This window comes from Ixodes scapularis, unplaced genomic scaffold, assembly GCF_016920785.2.
Source record: "Ixodes scapularis isolate PalLabHiFi unplaced genomic scaffold, ASM1692078v2 PGA_scaffold2__306_contigs__length_199485367, whole genome shotgun sequence".
In the NCBI taxonomy this organism is placed as follows: domain Eukaryota; kingdom Metazoa; phylum Arthropoda; class Arachnida; order Ixodida; family Ixodidae; genus Ixodes; species Ixodes scapularis.
Window position 1 is genome coordinate 174,053,172 of NW_024609857.1, and position 15,147 is coordinate 174,068,318.

At 42.8% G+C, this 15,147-nt stretch overlaps 1 pseudogene; it reads right to left on the reverse strand.

Annotated features, from left to right (window-relative positions):
• Nucleotides 1–11,607: 11,607 nt before the first annotated feature.
• Nucleotides 11,608–14,516, reverse strand: LOC120850232 (annotated as a pseudogene).
• Between the last annotated feature and the right edge of the window lie 631 nt (nucleotides 14,517–15,147).

A 15,147-nucleotide genomic window follows, 5' to 3' on the forward strand; every position in this document is an offset into this window, starting at 1 on the left:
GCTGCTCACAGTATCATTCACATCCTTAATTGCTCTATAAACAATGCAGTCATCTGCAAACAATCTTGTATTTGATCGAGTTTCATGGACGATATTATTAATATATACCAAAAAGAGCAGAGGACGCAAGACGAAACCCGGGGGTACACCAGAAGTGATACGTACATATTCGGATTTTTCACCATTTAGTACCACACATTGCTTTCGATCACTCAGGCAGTCCTTGAGCTCAGCTAATATATTATTTTCAATTGATAGGGGCCAAGATTGTAAAATAAAAATTCGTGGTTCACAAGATAAAAGGCTTTTCTAAAGTAACGTTTGGAGGTGGGCTAGTCGGTGACGCATTGTAAACATAGAAATAAAACAGCGCAAACGAACACAAGGACAAGTAGAAGAAGGGACACAGACACAGCGCTGACTCACGACTTACTTTCTTTCTCATCTTTTTAAAACATATCAACATAAGAAAACAAGAAATGAAAAATAAAAGAAGAAGAATCCAGAATGTAGGACATCCTCTCTGTCATATGCCATCTGAGGAATTTTTACACAAACTATACATTATATACCATCAAAAAAAAAAAGCCAAAAACCTTAGCGCGAGCCCTAATGCTCTGTGCGTACCTGTCTTGCACGCGGACTCTTGGTATGTCGGAACCCTTTTCTGGCTGCATGTAGGCACGCGCCTGTGGTTATAGGATCGTTCCCATGGAAGCAGAAAGAAAGTATTAAAGAAACGTGCCCAAACTCCGAAGAAACTCGAACTCTTCACTGTATAACGTCACTGACTCTGAACTGACGCATAGATCGGGACCGTGTTGTCGAATGTAAAACGCTTCCTAAATTTCCCTTGCCATTTTTTTGTGAATGTTTAGCCAAAATTTCAATGTCACTTAACCGAGGGGAACAACCACACCTATAACAATAAATGCCTAGGTGACCCGAAGGTGAAGACCTCAAAGACAGGTAATGCTCCCGAGCTTGAACATTAATAAATCTGCCCGTCTGCCCAATATACACTTTACCACATGAAAAGGGTATTTTATAAACGACCCCCACAGCACAAGCTACATATTTGATGCGATGGTTTATTCCACACCCTACCCGCTGAAGTCCTGCTCTCTCAATGGACGAGCACAAACGGGATAGCTTGGAAGGTGCTGAAAAGACTATGCGAACTCCGTATTTAACAGCCACTTTTTTGATCCTGTGGGAAAAACTGTGCAAATATGGTATTACCACCGGTCGAGAGGCAGGCTTTTGTCTAACATTGTCAAGTATGTTAAGGGGATTCCTGAATAATTTTAAAAATGACTCCGCTACCCCCACTATGACAAGTTTCGGGAAACCCGCTTTTGTTAACCTATCTACTTGACACAGAAAGCTGTTGAAACTTCTGTGAACACAGGATTTCAATAAAGAAGCTCTCAAACATGATTTTGCAATAGCTCTTTTTACAACTTTTGAGTGCGTAGATTCATAGCTAAGGAGGGACTTTTTTGTTCTAGGCTCATAAGCTCAGCACAGGTTACTCGTTTCAAGACGAATGTTGAGGTACAAAAATTGCAAAGCTTTTTTAGTTGGAACCTCATTCGGAAACCGCAGACCTCCAGAGAACTCCCGAAAGGTGTCTAATAACTCTGAGACCAAGTCAGCACTTCGTGAGCCCTGCTTAGGTTTAAACACCACCAGGTAATCGTCAACATACCTGAAGACTTTCAAAAAACGATCGTCTAACCTTTCTGAAATAGCACAATCACAACCTGCTAGGTAGATGTCACTCAATATGGGAGCAACACTAGACCCAATGCTGATCCCGGATTTTTGCAGAAACGTGTTGCCCTCAAAAGCAATAAAAGTAGACTTTAAGTAAAAGCGGAGAAGATCCAAAAGTTTTTCCACAGCAATACCAGTCGAATTCTGGAAGGCAACAGAACCGTTTAAGTCTATGCAAAGTTGAACCGCTTCAATGAGACCTCCATGAGGAATAGAGTTGAAAAGGTCTTCCACGTATATTGAAACCAGATCACAAGTTCCAGGGTTGTCATTGCTTAGATAACCTACCAATTCTTCAGAGTTTCGAATTAAAAAAGGATCAGTTAACTTCAAAGAAGACAGGTGATTCTGGAGATACTTCGAGACATGCAGCTGCCATGACTCTCTCTGTGTAACAATCGCCCTGAACGGCATAGTGTCCTTATGGGTCTTCACAGAGAAGAAAACCTCCAGATTGAGACCACGAGCCGCCTGGACAGACTTCCTGAGCCTTTCTAAACCAAGCTGCTTACAAAGTTGCTCAGCACGCGTCTTCACCTTGCCCAGTACCACATCTGAAACAGGTTTGAAATTTTTTGACACGGCTTGTGTAGACTTTTCCTTAAATATATGTTCTGGCACAACTACAAATCCTCCCTCCTTATCTGAAACCAGCGGCTTTAACTTACAATGTTTGAAAAAAGAAACAACAGGGCCGAAATGAAATCGATGTACAGATTTCCTGGTGTCCCTACGTAAGCTTTCTACACAGTCTAGGATACACATGTCTTTTTTCTCAGCAACAGTCTTCTCAGCTATCCGTCTCACAAGGGAGAGCATTTCCGGGGGCTTCACGACGAGCTCAGTAGCATACTTTGGGCCCTTGTTCAATATGTTTGTGATAGAAGCAGGTGCAGTTGCATCACCTAAAAACACAACGCTATTCTCTGCACGAGGCGGGTCTTTGTGTTTCTTAGGGAACGTGGAACGTAGATGCAGCCATAAGAGCTCAGTGATACGTGAAGACTCCAATTGACACGCACGTAGTTTTCTCCTGGCGCTGTGTTCGTTAGTACATGTGTTTTAACACCACACTTTTAAGCAGTCATGCAGAAGTCTGACTTGCCTCCAATGTTCCGAGCGGAGAATCTCGCATATGCGCTTGGCATGTCCAGATGACGGAGACGTCAATCCAAAAAGGCTTAATGCCTCAGGGGGGTAATTCCCTTTCTTTGCAGCGTACCCATATTGCCTTGCTTTGCACGTAGAAACAGCGATGGCATTGATATAGAAGATGTCTTGATGTGGAAGATTGGAGGAACACATAAAAGGGCCCGATGTAAAAGTAAGGAACTGCAGCAATGTTTGGAGGTTGGCTAGTCGGTGATGCATTGTAAACATAGAAATAAAACAGCGCAAACGAACACAAGGACAAGTAGAAGAAGGGACACAGGCACAGCGCTAACTCACCACTTACTTTCTTTCTCATTTTTTTAAAACATATCAACATAAGAAAACAGAAATGAAAAATAAAAGAAGAATCCAGCATGTAGGACATCCTCTCTGTCATATTCCATCTGAGGAATTTTTTACACAAACTACCAGTACAAAAAGAACCAAATTAAAAAAAGCCGAAAACCACAGCGCGAGCCCTAATGCTCTGTGCGTATGTGGGGGTCGATTATAAAATACCCTTTTCATGTGGTAAACTGTATATTGGGCAGACGGGCAGATGTATTAATGTCAGAGCTCGGGAGCATTACCTGTCTTTGAGGTCTTCACCTTCGGGTCACCTAGCCATTCACGGTGATAGGTGTGGTTGTTCCCCTCGGTGAAGTGACATTGAAATCTTGGCTAAACATTCACAAAAAATGGCAAGGGAAATCCATGAAGCGTTTTACATTCGACAACACGGTCCCGATCTATGCGTCAGTTCAGAGTCAGTGACGTTATACAGTGAAGATTTCGAGTTTGTTCGGAGTTTGGGCACGTTTCTTTAATACTTTCTTTCTGCTTCCATGGGAGTGATCCTATAACCACAGGGGCGTGCCTACATGCAGCCAGAAAAGGGTTCCGACATACCAAGTGTCCGCGTGCAAGACAGGTACGCACAGAGCATTAGGGCTCGCGCTGTGGTTTTTGGCTTTTTTTAATTTTTTTTTGTAATGGTATATAATCTATAGTTTGTGTAAGAAATTCCTCAGATGGCATATGACAGAGAGGACGTCCTACATGCTGGATTCTTCTTCTTTTATTTTTCATTTCTTGTTTTCTTATGTTGATATGTTTTAAAAAGATGAGAAAGAAAGTAAGTCGTGAGTCAGCGCTGTGTCTGTGTCCCTTCTTCTACTTGTCCTTGTGTTCGTTTGCGCTGTTTTATTTCTATGTTTACAATGCATCACCGACTAGCCCACCTCCAAACATTACTGCAGTTCCTTTCTTTTACATCGGGCCCTTTTATGTGTTCCTTCAATCTTCCACATCAAGACATCTTCTATGTCAATGCCATCGCTGTTTCTATGTGCAAAGCAAGGCAATTTGGGTACACTGCAAAGAAAGGCAATTACCCCCCTGAGGTATTAAGCCTTTTTGGATTGACGTCTCCGTCATCTGGACATGCCAAGCGCGTATGCAAGATTCTCCGCTCGGAACATTGGAGGCAAGTCAGACTTCTGCATGACTGCTTAAAAGTGTGGTGTTATAACACGTGTACTAACGAACACAGCGCCAGGAGAAAACTACGTGCGTGTCAATTGGAGTCCTCACGTACCACTGAGTTCTTATGGCTGCATCTACGTTCCACGTTCCCTAAGAAACAAAAAGACCCGCCTCGTGCAGGGAATAGCGTTGGGTTTTTAGGTGATGCAACTGCACCTGCTTCTATCACAAACATATTGAACAAGGGCCCAAAGTATGCTACTGAGCTCGTCGTGAAGCCCCCGGAAATGCTCTCCCTTGTGAGACGGATAGCTGAGAAGACTGTTGCTGAGAAAAAAGACATGTGTATCCTAGACTGTGTAGAAAGCTTACGTAGGGACTTCAGGAAATCTGTACATCGATTTCATTTCGGCCCTGTTGTTTCTTTTTTCAAACACTGTAAGTTAAAGCTGCTGGTTTCAGATAAGGAGTGAGGATTTGTAGTTGTGCCAGAACATATATTTAAGGAAAAGTCTACACAAGCAGTGTCAAAAAATTTCAAACCTGTTCCAGATGTGGTACTGGGCAAGGTGAAGACGCGTGCTGAGCAACTTTGTAAGCAGCTTGGTTTAGAAAGGCTCAGGAAGTCTGTCCAGGCGGCTCGTGGCCTCAATCTGGAGGTTTTCTTCTCTGTGAAGACCCATAAGGACACTATGCCGTTCAGGGCGATTGTTGCACAGAGAGAGTCATGGCAGCTGCATGTCTCGAAGTATCTCCAGAATCACCTATCTTCTTTGAAGTTAACTGATCCTTTTTTAATTCGAAACTCTGAAGAATTGGTAGATTATCTAAGCAATGACAACCCTGAAACTTGTGATCTGGTTTCAATTGACGTGGAAGACCTTTTCTACTCTATTCCCCATGGAGGTCTCATTGAAGCGGTTCAACTTTGCATTGACTTAAACGGTTCTGTTGCCTTCCAGAATTCGACTGGTATTGCTGTGGAAAAGTTTTTGGATCTTCGCCGCTTTTACTTGAAGTCTACTTTTATTTCTTTTGAGGGCAACACGTTTCTGCGAAAATCCGGGATCTGCATTGGGTCTAGTGTTGCTCCCATATTGAGTGACATCTACCCAGCAGGTTGTGATTGTGCTATTTCAGAAAGGTTAGATGATCGTTTTTTGAAAGTCTTCAGGTATGTTGACGATTACCTGGTGGTGTTTAAACCTACGCAGGGCTCGCGAAGTGCTGACTTGGTCTCAGAGTTATTAGACACCTTTCGGGAGTGCTCTGGAGGCCTGCGGTTTACGAATGAGGTTCCAACTAAAAAAGCTTTGCAATTTTTGGACCTCAACATTCATCTTGAAACGAGTCACCTGTGCTGGGCTTATGAGCCTAGAACAAAAAAGTCCCTCCTTAGCTATGAATCTACGCACTCAAAAGTTGTAAAAAGAGCTATTGCAAAATCATGTTTGAGAGCTTCTTTATTGAAATCCTGTGTTCACAGAAGTTTCAACAGCTTTCTGTGTCAAGTAGATAGGTTTATAAAAGCGGGTTTCCCGAAACTTGTCATAGTGGGGGTAGCGGAGTTACTTTTTAAATTATTCAGGAATCCCCTTAACATACTTGACAATGTTAGACAAAAGCCTGCCTCTCGACCGGTGGTAATACAATATTTGCACAGTTTTTCCCACAGGATCAAAAAAGTGGCTGTTAAATACGGAGTTCCCATTGTCTTTTCAGCACCTTCCAAGCTATACCATTTGTGTGCGTCCATTGAGAGAGCAGGACTTCAGCGTGTAGGGTGTGGAATAAACCATCGCATCAAATATGTAGCTTGTGCTGGGGGGGTCGTTCATAAAATACCCTTTTCATGTGGTAAAGTGTATATTGGGCAGACGGGCAGATGTATTAATGTTCGAGCTCGGGAGCATTACCTGTCTTTGAGGTCTTCACCTTCGGGTCACCTAGCCATTCATTGTGATAGGTGTGGTTGTTCCCCTCGGTTAAGTGACATTGAAATTTTGGCTAAACATTCACAAAAAATGGCAAGGGAAATTCATGAAGCGTTTTACATTCGACAACACGGTCCCGATCTATGCGTCAGTTCAGAGTCAGTGACGTTATACAGTGAAGAGTTCGAGTTTCTTCGGAGTTTGGGAACGTTTCTTTAATACTTTCTTCCTGCTTCCATGGGAGTGATCCTATAACCACAGGCGCGTGCCTACATGCAGCCAGAAAAGGGCAGAGCTGGCCAAATTACTCATATTTTGTAATTAAATTACATTACTAATTACTTTGCTGAAAATTGCTGAAATGTAATTAAATTACATTACAAATTACCACAGCCAGAAAGTAATTAATTACCATTACAAATTACTTTTAAAAGTAATGACATTACTTTCGCATTACTTTTGTATACTTTTAAACATAAAGGAGCTATTGATAACTTACTTTTACAGATAACTTTATTTACATTATTTACACAGTTCATGGCACACAGCTAGAACTCTCTGTTGCATGTTTACCGATGGACAGATGAACGCACGCGACTGATCCGTTTCCCACCCCAACCCGGACAACTATTTTTGGAAGTGACTGAGGACCCTACGCGGATTACCTCTGGGTGGGGGGAGAACAATTGTCAATGTTCGCAAAATCGCGTCGAGGCCGTTCCACCAGGGGCCTTAGTTCGACCTCCTTCCCCTCCTTCGTTTCCCGAGAATGTCAAGCAGAAAAGCTCGAATGGCAGGCACTTACCAGCCCTATTTCTCACAGTGGAAGATAACACAGAGAGGGTACGCAGCATGCATCAGAAAAAGTAAGCGGAAACTTTCAAGAGGGGCCAGAAAACGTCGAATGCAAAACCGCAAAACATAGGTAGAGAATCGCGCTGAGCGGGTTTTCACAGTTCAAGAGAGTGACAGAAAATGTCTAGCTGATAGCGGGCGTGAGAGTCGCACCAGCCGCATTGGCACCAGCAACATAGTGGCGGCCGAAGAGCGTTTTTTTGGAAAGGTGTAGAGGAAAAAGAAAAAGTAAAATAAAAAGAAAAGCGCTCTTGTGTATTGTGGACATAAAAATATGCCTGGTGCGAAAAAGTAATTAGGTAATTTAATTACAATTACCGTCGCTCGAGTAATTCATTACATTACTAAATTACCTGCTACAAAAAGTAATGAATTACATTACTAATTACTGAACCAAGTAATTAAATTACTGTAATTTCATTACAGTAATTACATTACTGCCAGCTCTGGAAAAGGGTTCCGACATACCAAGAGTCCGCGTGCAACACAGGTACGCACAGAGCATTAGGGCTCGCGCTGTGGTTTTTGGCTTTTTTTTAAATTTTTTTTTTGTAATGGTATATAATGTATAGTTTGTGTAAAAAATTCCTCAGATGGCATATGACAGAGAGGATGTCCTACATGCTGGATTCTTCTTCTTTTATTTTTCATTTCTTGTTTTCTTATGTTGATATGTTTTAAAAAGATGAGAAAGAAAGTAAGTCGTGAGTCAGCGCTGTGTCTGTGTCCCTTCTGCTACTTGTCCTTGTGTTCGTTTGCGCTGTTTTATTTCTAGGCTTTTCTAAAATCTAGAAGCAAACAGTCAACATCGTTCCCATTATCAATAGCTCAAGCAAAAGCTGAAAAGCGTCAACGAGTACGGTGCAGCAGGATGCCCCAGAACGAAATCCGTGCTGGTCTTCTATAAGAAAATTGTTTGTTTAAGTGAGAAATAAAGTTACTAAAAATCACATATTCTATAATATTGCAGCATATGCGCGTTAAAAAGATCAGCCTGTGATTTTCCACGCCGTTTTTCGATCCTGATTTATGCACTGACACCACATTTGTTACCTTCCAATCAGATGGAATATTTTCTTTGTCTCTTAAGGATTTGTTAAAGAGCACACCAAAATAGTCTGCCAGTTCCGCAGAACAGTTCTTTAATATAAACGGTGAAATATTATCTGGCCCGGTTGACTTTTGTACATCAAGTTCTTATAATAATAAGGCCATCCCGTTATACGTAATCTCGATGGGTGACATTGCATGTTCCATGTCTGTTTGCACAGTGGGTAACAACTTGAGCTGGTAGTCTCAGAAAAAAAAACAGATTCAAAGTACTTATTTAGACGCATAGCATTGTCCGTTTGAGCTATGATAGTTTGTCCATCTATTAGTAACGGGGGGAAAGGACGTATCATCCTTCTTGTTAGGTTTGACGAATTTCCAGAATTATTTAGGGTCCTTATTTAGTTTTGAATCCAACTCTTCGTAATACCTGGCCTTGGCATCTTGTACTGTTGTTTTAAAAAGAGTACTGCTCTTTTCTAACTTCGCCTTGTTGGACGCTCTCCCGTGATTTCTATACTGAAGGTATGTTCTTCGTTTCCTTTTAATCATCCGCCTCGCCTCTTTTGTCACCCAAGGCATGTTTTGTTTTTCTTGAAAATTGAGCCCCAGATGGGACGTGTTTGTCGACGAGGGCGTGAACATTTGATTTGAAGATTTTCCAAAGGTAATCAATGCTTATATCATCTGCCAGCTCTAAGAAATCCGCAAAAGAAACACGCCAATTTATCTTTTATATTGTCATAATTTTCCTTATCATAATAGAACACCTTCCACCTTGGTATTTTGCTTTCGGTAACCATGAATGAACCGATGTCGCTGTCAATAATATGGTCCGAAATGCCAGGAATCACAAAAACAATATCAATGGCACCAGGCAGGTTACACAGTAATAAAATATGTTTGGAAATCACGTCCCCTCCGTAATGTACTGCTTTATTTCGAACATTTCTACAATAGCATTAAATTTTACATGAAGCGAGTTTCCCTAGCCGACGGCTTTGCCGTCCTTTCAAACCAAATCAGGGAGGTTAAAGGGACCATGAAATGATTTTAAAATCGAATTTCATCCACCGCACGTAGTAAAAGGTGTGAAAAGAAACACAAAAACACAAAAATAGGGAGCCAAAAAAAATTATTTGTTATAGACCTTTTAAAAGAAAACTGGACTCTTTTGCGCCTTATTTCCTTCGCCTTTTCACAACGATGCATCCGCGGAAACGGAGCACGTCAGCGGAATCCACGTCGCCTATTGGGTAAGAGCCTACCTCACCAGCACCGCGATCGTAAACAATAAATAGCCGGCGAATGTTTCCTAAAAGTTTTGTTAAATAATATTCAGATCCACATTTTGTAGCATAATTAGAGATGTGTGGCTAAAATTGCCAAATTTGATAATGCTGAGATTCAAGCGTCATCTATCGTCTGAGGAACGAAGCAACTACTGCGCGTGCGCAGTAGGGCAGGGCCGACTTCAGTTACTTAAGTCGCGGCGACCGACGAACATTTATTTCCTTTGATTTCCTTCCTCTCAAAACTCTGACTGACTGAACGCTTATTTTTCTACGTGTTCTTCTCGCGCGTGCCGACTTCAAGCAGCAAGAAAAAAAGTACTTAAAATAGACCACGACGAACAAGAACGCTGGATCCACAAACACCCGAGATAAGCGACAATGGCCACGAATCTACCGACTCCAAGCGAGCTGCTCAGAATATAGGCCTAGCAGGCACTCCGACTCTGCGCAGCTTTCCTTTGTCGCAAGACCGTCTGCCTACGACCGGCTGGCGTGCTGAATGGAATATGCCCGCGCTACCCTTGTGGACCCTTCCCGTATCATAGTTTGATCGCTGACCTCAATTCTAGATTAAGAGGTGAGGTCAATCTCTTCCCCTTGTTTTCCGAGGCAGTGTTGACGAACACTCGTCAATTCTATCTCCTTGTTTTGTGTGATATAGAGCTGAAATAAACGCCGTATGGATTACTTTCGTAACACGGTATGTACACTTTGTTATTGGTATGCCATTTTATTCTGACAGACTGCACGTCACTGTCGAGCTGTAACAGTTCATGGGAGGTATACGTGCAATGCCGGTCCAACCTCTCTTTGCCGAGTTTCGCGTCAGTATCGAGTTGCAATCATAAAAGATCGGTCCCGAAGCGCTTACCAACAGCGCGAATACAGCACTTCCATCAAACGCGCGCGTCCGCTCCGAATGTGAACAGGTATTTACGTGGCTCTTGCTGACACTCGTAGTTCAAACGTATCTTTCTTAACGTCGGCTCGCTCCTGCATCTCCGAGGCCGCTAAAAACGCCCCGGCAATTTGTTTCCATCTACGTCGCTTTGCAAACGACTGACACGGTCCGCCTTTTACCAACAATGACAGTTGGGTTGACTTCTGGAGTCTTCACCGGAAGACTCGCTGCACTTCCCAACAGGCATACCGGCGTATGGGACTAGTCCCATGTTGTCGCTGTAGCGCAACATATCTCATTGAATTTCGCTCAGCTGCGATGCGGCGATGAGAGGCGCCGATTCAGAAAATACGTCGGTGACATCAGCGCAGTAAAACCTACCGGCGCACCCCAACTCGTCGCCGCTGACGCTCCCATTCTCCTACTGCCGAGAGAACTTCCGGTTCCGGAAACAGCGTACGTCACGGCTTGTTTACGGTCAGTTGGAGAGAAAGAAAAAGTCGATAATTTATTAATTTTTTGTGTAGAAGTTAATAAAGCGAGTCGAAAACGGATGCCTGTTCGGCATTCAGTGAACATCGGCGGTTTAATGTAAAAGTTATCTGGAAAAAGTAAAAAGGTCATTTCATGATCCCTTTAAAATCCCCTCCTAAAAAAACATACTCCCGGGAGGTAGCGAGGATAATATCGGTTAGTTCTTTGAAAATTCGCTATCCCCACCTGGGGGACGATAAACGATACCCACTGAAATATGTTTTCTATTAAGACATATCTTACACTACACTGTGTTTATACTAACATTTTTTATTTGAACCGGTGTCCTTTGTTTATTTTTATCAACAAGAATAAAGAATCCTCCGCCATGTAGGTTTCTATCTTTTTTATATATTCTATAATTAATTGCAAACACTTCGTCCGAACGTATAGTACCATCCAACCAAGACTGGGTGCCTAATACAATCGCGGGCTTAACAGTTTAAAGTAGGCCCGTAAATTCCTCAACCTTATTTTTAATACTTCGGCAGTGGATGACCACAACTGTCCCCATGTGTAAATTTTTCGTGTTATTTATCTTGGTTTTAAGCCTTCCATGAGAACCGAGGTATCCAGATCGCATACGCGGTTTTAGGGAGTAATTCGGTGCATTAATCTTTTTTTAATCCAGATGCCAGATGAAATGCTAAGGGAAGTTCAGCAAGGTCCAGTGATTGTTACGTGTCGACCTCACGGACGCCTTCAGTCTCATGGTCATACATAAAACATGTCATTCATGTGCAGTCTGTCCATTTTCAGCTTGAAGCGACAGTTTTGGGTTTTCGCAAATTCGATTAGCTTTTTTTTTGCTAACTGGACACGTGTAAAAAAGATCTTCGCCTACAGCGATCCTAGTATCTTTAAGCTTGTAACCAGAAGACAGTATTAGATCTTTCGGCTTGAAAAAACAAAACTTGCCTACAATGGGTCTTCTCTTATTTTTCTTGTACTCTATCAATTTTAACCGGATCAAGAATGATGTTCATTTTTTTTCGGCGCAAAGCTTGGCGATAAGGGTTTCTTATTCCGTCCATCTTTCCTTATGTTTATCTGGTAGACCAAAAAATAACAAGTTCAATCTTCGAGAGTGGCGGCTTTTGGCATCATTGCACCGCGTTTTTAGAATAGTAAGCTCCACGTGCTCTACCTCCAATTTGTAATCGTTTTGTGCTGTTTGCGAATCCGACCACGCTGCAGCAAGTTCCTTTTCGAGCGTGCACACACGTTTTGTTGATTCCAACAAATTTTTCTTTATATCTGTTCGCTTTTCAAAAATTTCCCTTACTTTTTGTTTCGGTTCATTATGCGCGGTACGCAATTGCTCAGCAGTAGTATGAAGGGCGGTTTGTGACGCATTTTGTTTCATATTAGTCAGACCGGGATTCTCTTCGACATCACCACAAGGCATTAACAGGTCTATAAAACGCTTTAAGGCTGCTTTTGGGCACTGCAACACTACTAAAAATAATCTGTATAGCGATAAAAAAATCTATCGCGAAAAACATCGGCACATTAGGCGACGTCATGGTAGCAGTGCCACCGTGCCAACTGTCTCGGTGCAGCGGTGTCGCTCCTTTTGTAGGGCGCAGCAGGGTTGATGTTGATTCCCCTGGTACTTCGCTGCAACGTAGATTGTAGAAGGGCAGAGGGACCGACGCCGCGTCTTCTTTGCCGAAAGCTGCGTCAGCGAGCGCCGTTCCATTCTCCCCCTGGGGATCGTTAATTTTCCTGCATAACGCGGAGAGCGTATTAGGGGCTGAAAGGACGACCGGAACGACGTAACGTTACGTTACTTTTTTTCAAGTTATGACAGACCGCGTGAATGTAAGGGGTATCGGCAGGTCTTATCTTTAGGCGTTCATTAACATTTTTTAGTTCTTTTGAAGGCCCTCTGCAGCTTCAACAAATCGATTTCAACGAAAAACCTGCCCTCACGAGCCAATCGATTTGCGAAAGGAAGCTCCTTTCCATTTCATCAGGGAAGTATTTTTTTTTTCTTCCAAATCAGCTCCGAGGTACAAAGAGGCAATTCCTATTTTTTCTGTCTTCGAGTGAATGGAATTAAAAGGGAGCACACCTTTCTTGGAGCTGGGTTTAAAATCATAGCTTGCGTGGTCATCCAATAATTTTAGTTTTAAATCCAAAAACTGTAACAAGCCCCCCGAGGATTTCCCATGAATGCATTTTAAAAAAAAAACAAAAAAAAAAACAACATGAGAGCGGGGCGCAGACATACCGATCACTTCAGCCGCCTTTTTGTTTGAAAGCTCATTCCCTAGGTGGGGGATGACAAAGCAATATAGATGTGCCTGTATACTTTAAAAAACGCTTTCGCCCCCAAGCTTCTCAAGAATAGTTTGGTCTGAATGTGCTACAAAGATGTCGCACAGGACAGGGGCCACTCGCGAATAAATGAATATCCCCTGTTTTTGCAAAAAAACCTCTCCATCAAAGGAGACATACCTGTGGTCAAAATAAATATTTAAAAGTTCAATGAAACGCTCCACACTCATCACGCAAGAGCTAAAAAAGGCGAGTTCGCCGCTGCTATCAATACAATTTCTAACAGTGTTAAAAAGGACAAAATGCGGAATAGAATCAAATAGGTCTTCAACGTAAACTGAAAAGGCATTGCACTTCCTTCTACTCCCCTCTGTAAAAAATGCAATCACTTCCTTTGAATTCCGAACGAAAAAATTATCCTGCAGTTTCAGAATCGATAGCTGGGTTCGGAGAATGGAAGACATTTAGATCACCCACGTGTCTCTTTCCGTAACAATTGCTCTAAAAGGCACCTCCATTTTTTGCCTTTTCGCCGTGAAGTGTATGTTTAGAGAAAGTTTTTCACTGGCAGTCACCTTTCTCACCAAAACAAGGAGGAATAGTTCACCGTACAATGCCTTCGCCTTCACCTTCACCTTGTTCAGGGATCCTGGTGTCACCTGCTTGAAGTTTTTTTAAGGACGGCTTGCTTGGCTTTTTCCGCGTACAGCTCCTGAGGAAGGACAACAAAGCCCTCCTCCTTGTCGATTCCAAGCAGCTTGATATTGTTGGTTCTGAAGTGTTCAACAATGAACGTCAACTTTGGAATTTTCGCGCGTTGACCAGCCGTTTGGCAGAGCGCATCCGCTCTATAGGCGATGCACCAATCCCTGTCTTAAAGCAGCGCCTTGCCAGCCAAATGACTCACCAGGGATAGCTATTCCGGTGGTGGCAGTCTAGGTTCCACAGCGAACTTGGGCCTATTGTCCAGCGTTACCTTGAAGCTGCCCGGCAGAGAGGCTCCGCCGAGGAATGTAACTCCCCTTTGCTTCTTCTTACTGGTCTGTCGTCTTCTTTGCAGCCAGGAAAGTTGTCGCTAGCACAGGAAGTCAGTCACATCCTTGGCATTCCGAAGGGGGGAAGCACAGCTTTTCTCAACATCTGCTCTGTCTTGACGCCATTTGTGCAACAACACTTGGAGGCAATCCCAAAACCTTTCCACTTGTTTTGATGTCTCGAATCTGATGAGCTTGCACTTTCTTTAGGCATGGCCAGGAGATGGCGGACAGTCATCAGAGAGCGCCAGCACTTCGGGTGGCAAGTATGCTGTGCCAATGGCATACACGTACACTCTTGCAAGACAGCAGAAAGAGGCCATTAAGTTAACAAGAGTAAGGGTAGACTGGAGATAGTTAAGGGAACATAAAAAGGAAACCCGGTGCAAAAGTAATGAATAGCAATAAAATGGTGAGTTGGGCTAGTGTGGAGATTGTAGAGAAAGAAAAGCTCCAAAAACTGGTACAGAGTAAAGAAAGCAACAACACAAGACAAACTCGCAACTGAGCTTTTATTTAGAAAAACACTCTCCTAAATACACATTGAAACACTCCGTCTTTTTCCACGAGCCCACTTTTAACTACAAATAAACACTCTTTATCTGTCTAGGTCAAGGTAGGTTCTCTGAGACACTTATCTGCACCCTTTGTTTTCATAACTTAGGCTTCAAGGATTTCCCTGGTAGTGTTTTTGCTGTGACGCCCCAGAGAGCAATGCTATTGAACACTGGCCTACACACACAGCCAAAGCTGTCCTGGCTGCCCACAAAACAACAAACCAGTAGGAAGAACCAAGGGGGAGTTACATTCCTCGGCCCAATTGTTCTCTGTGGAACCTAGACTGC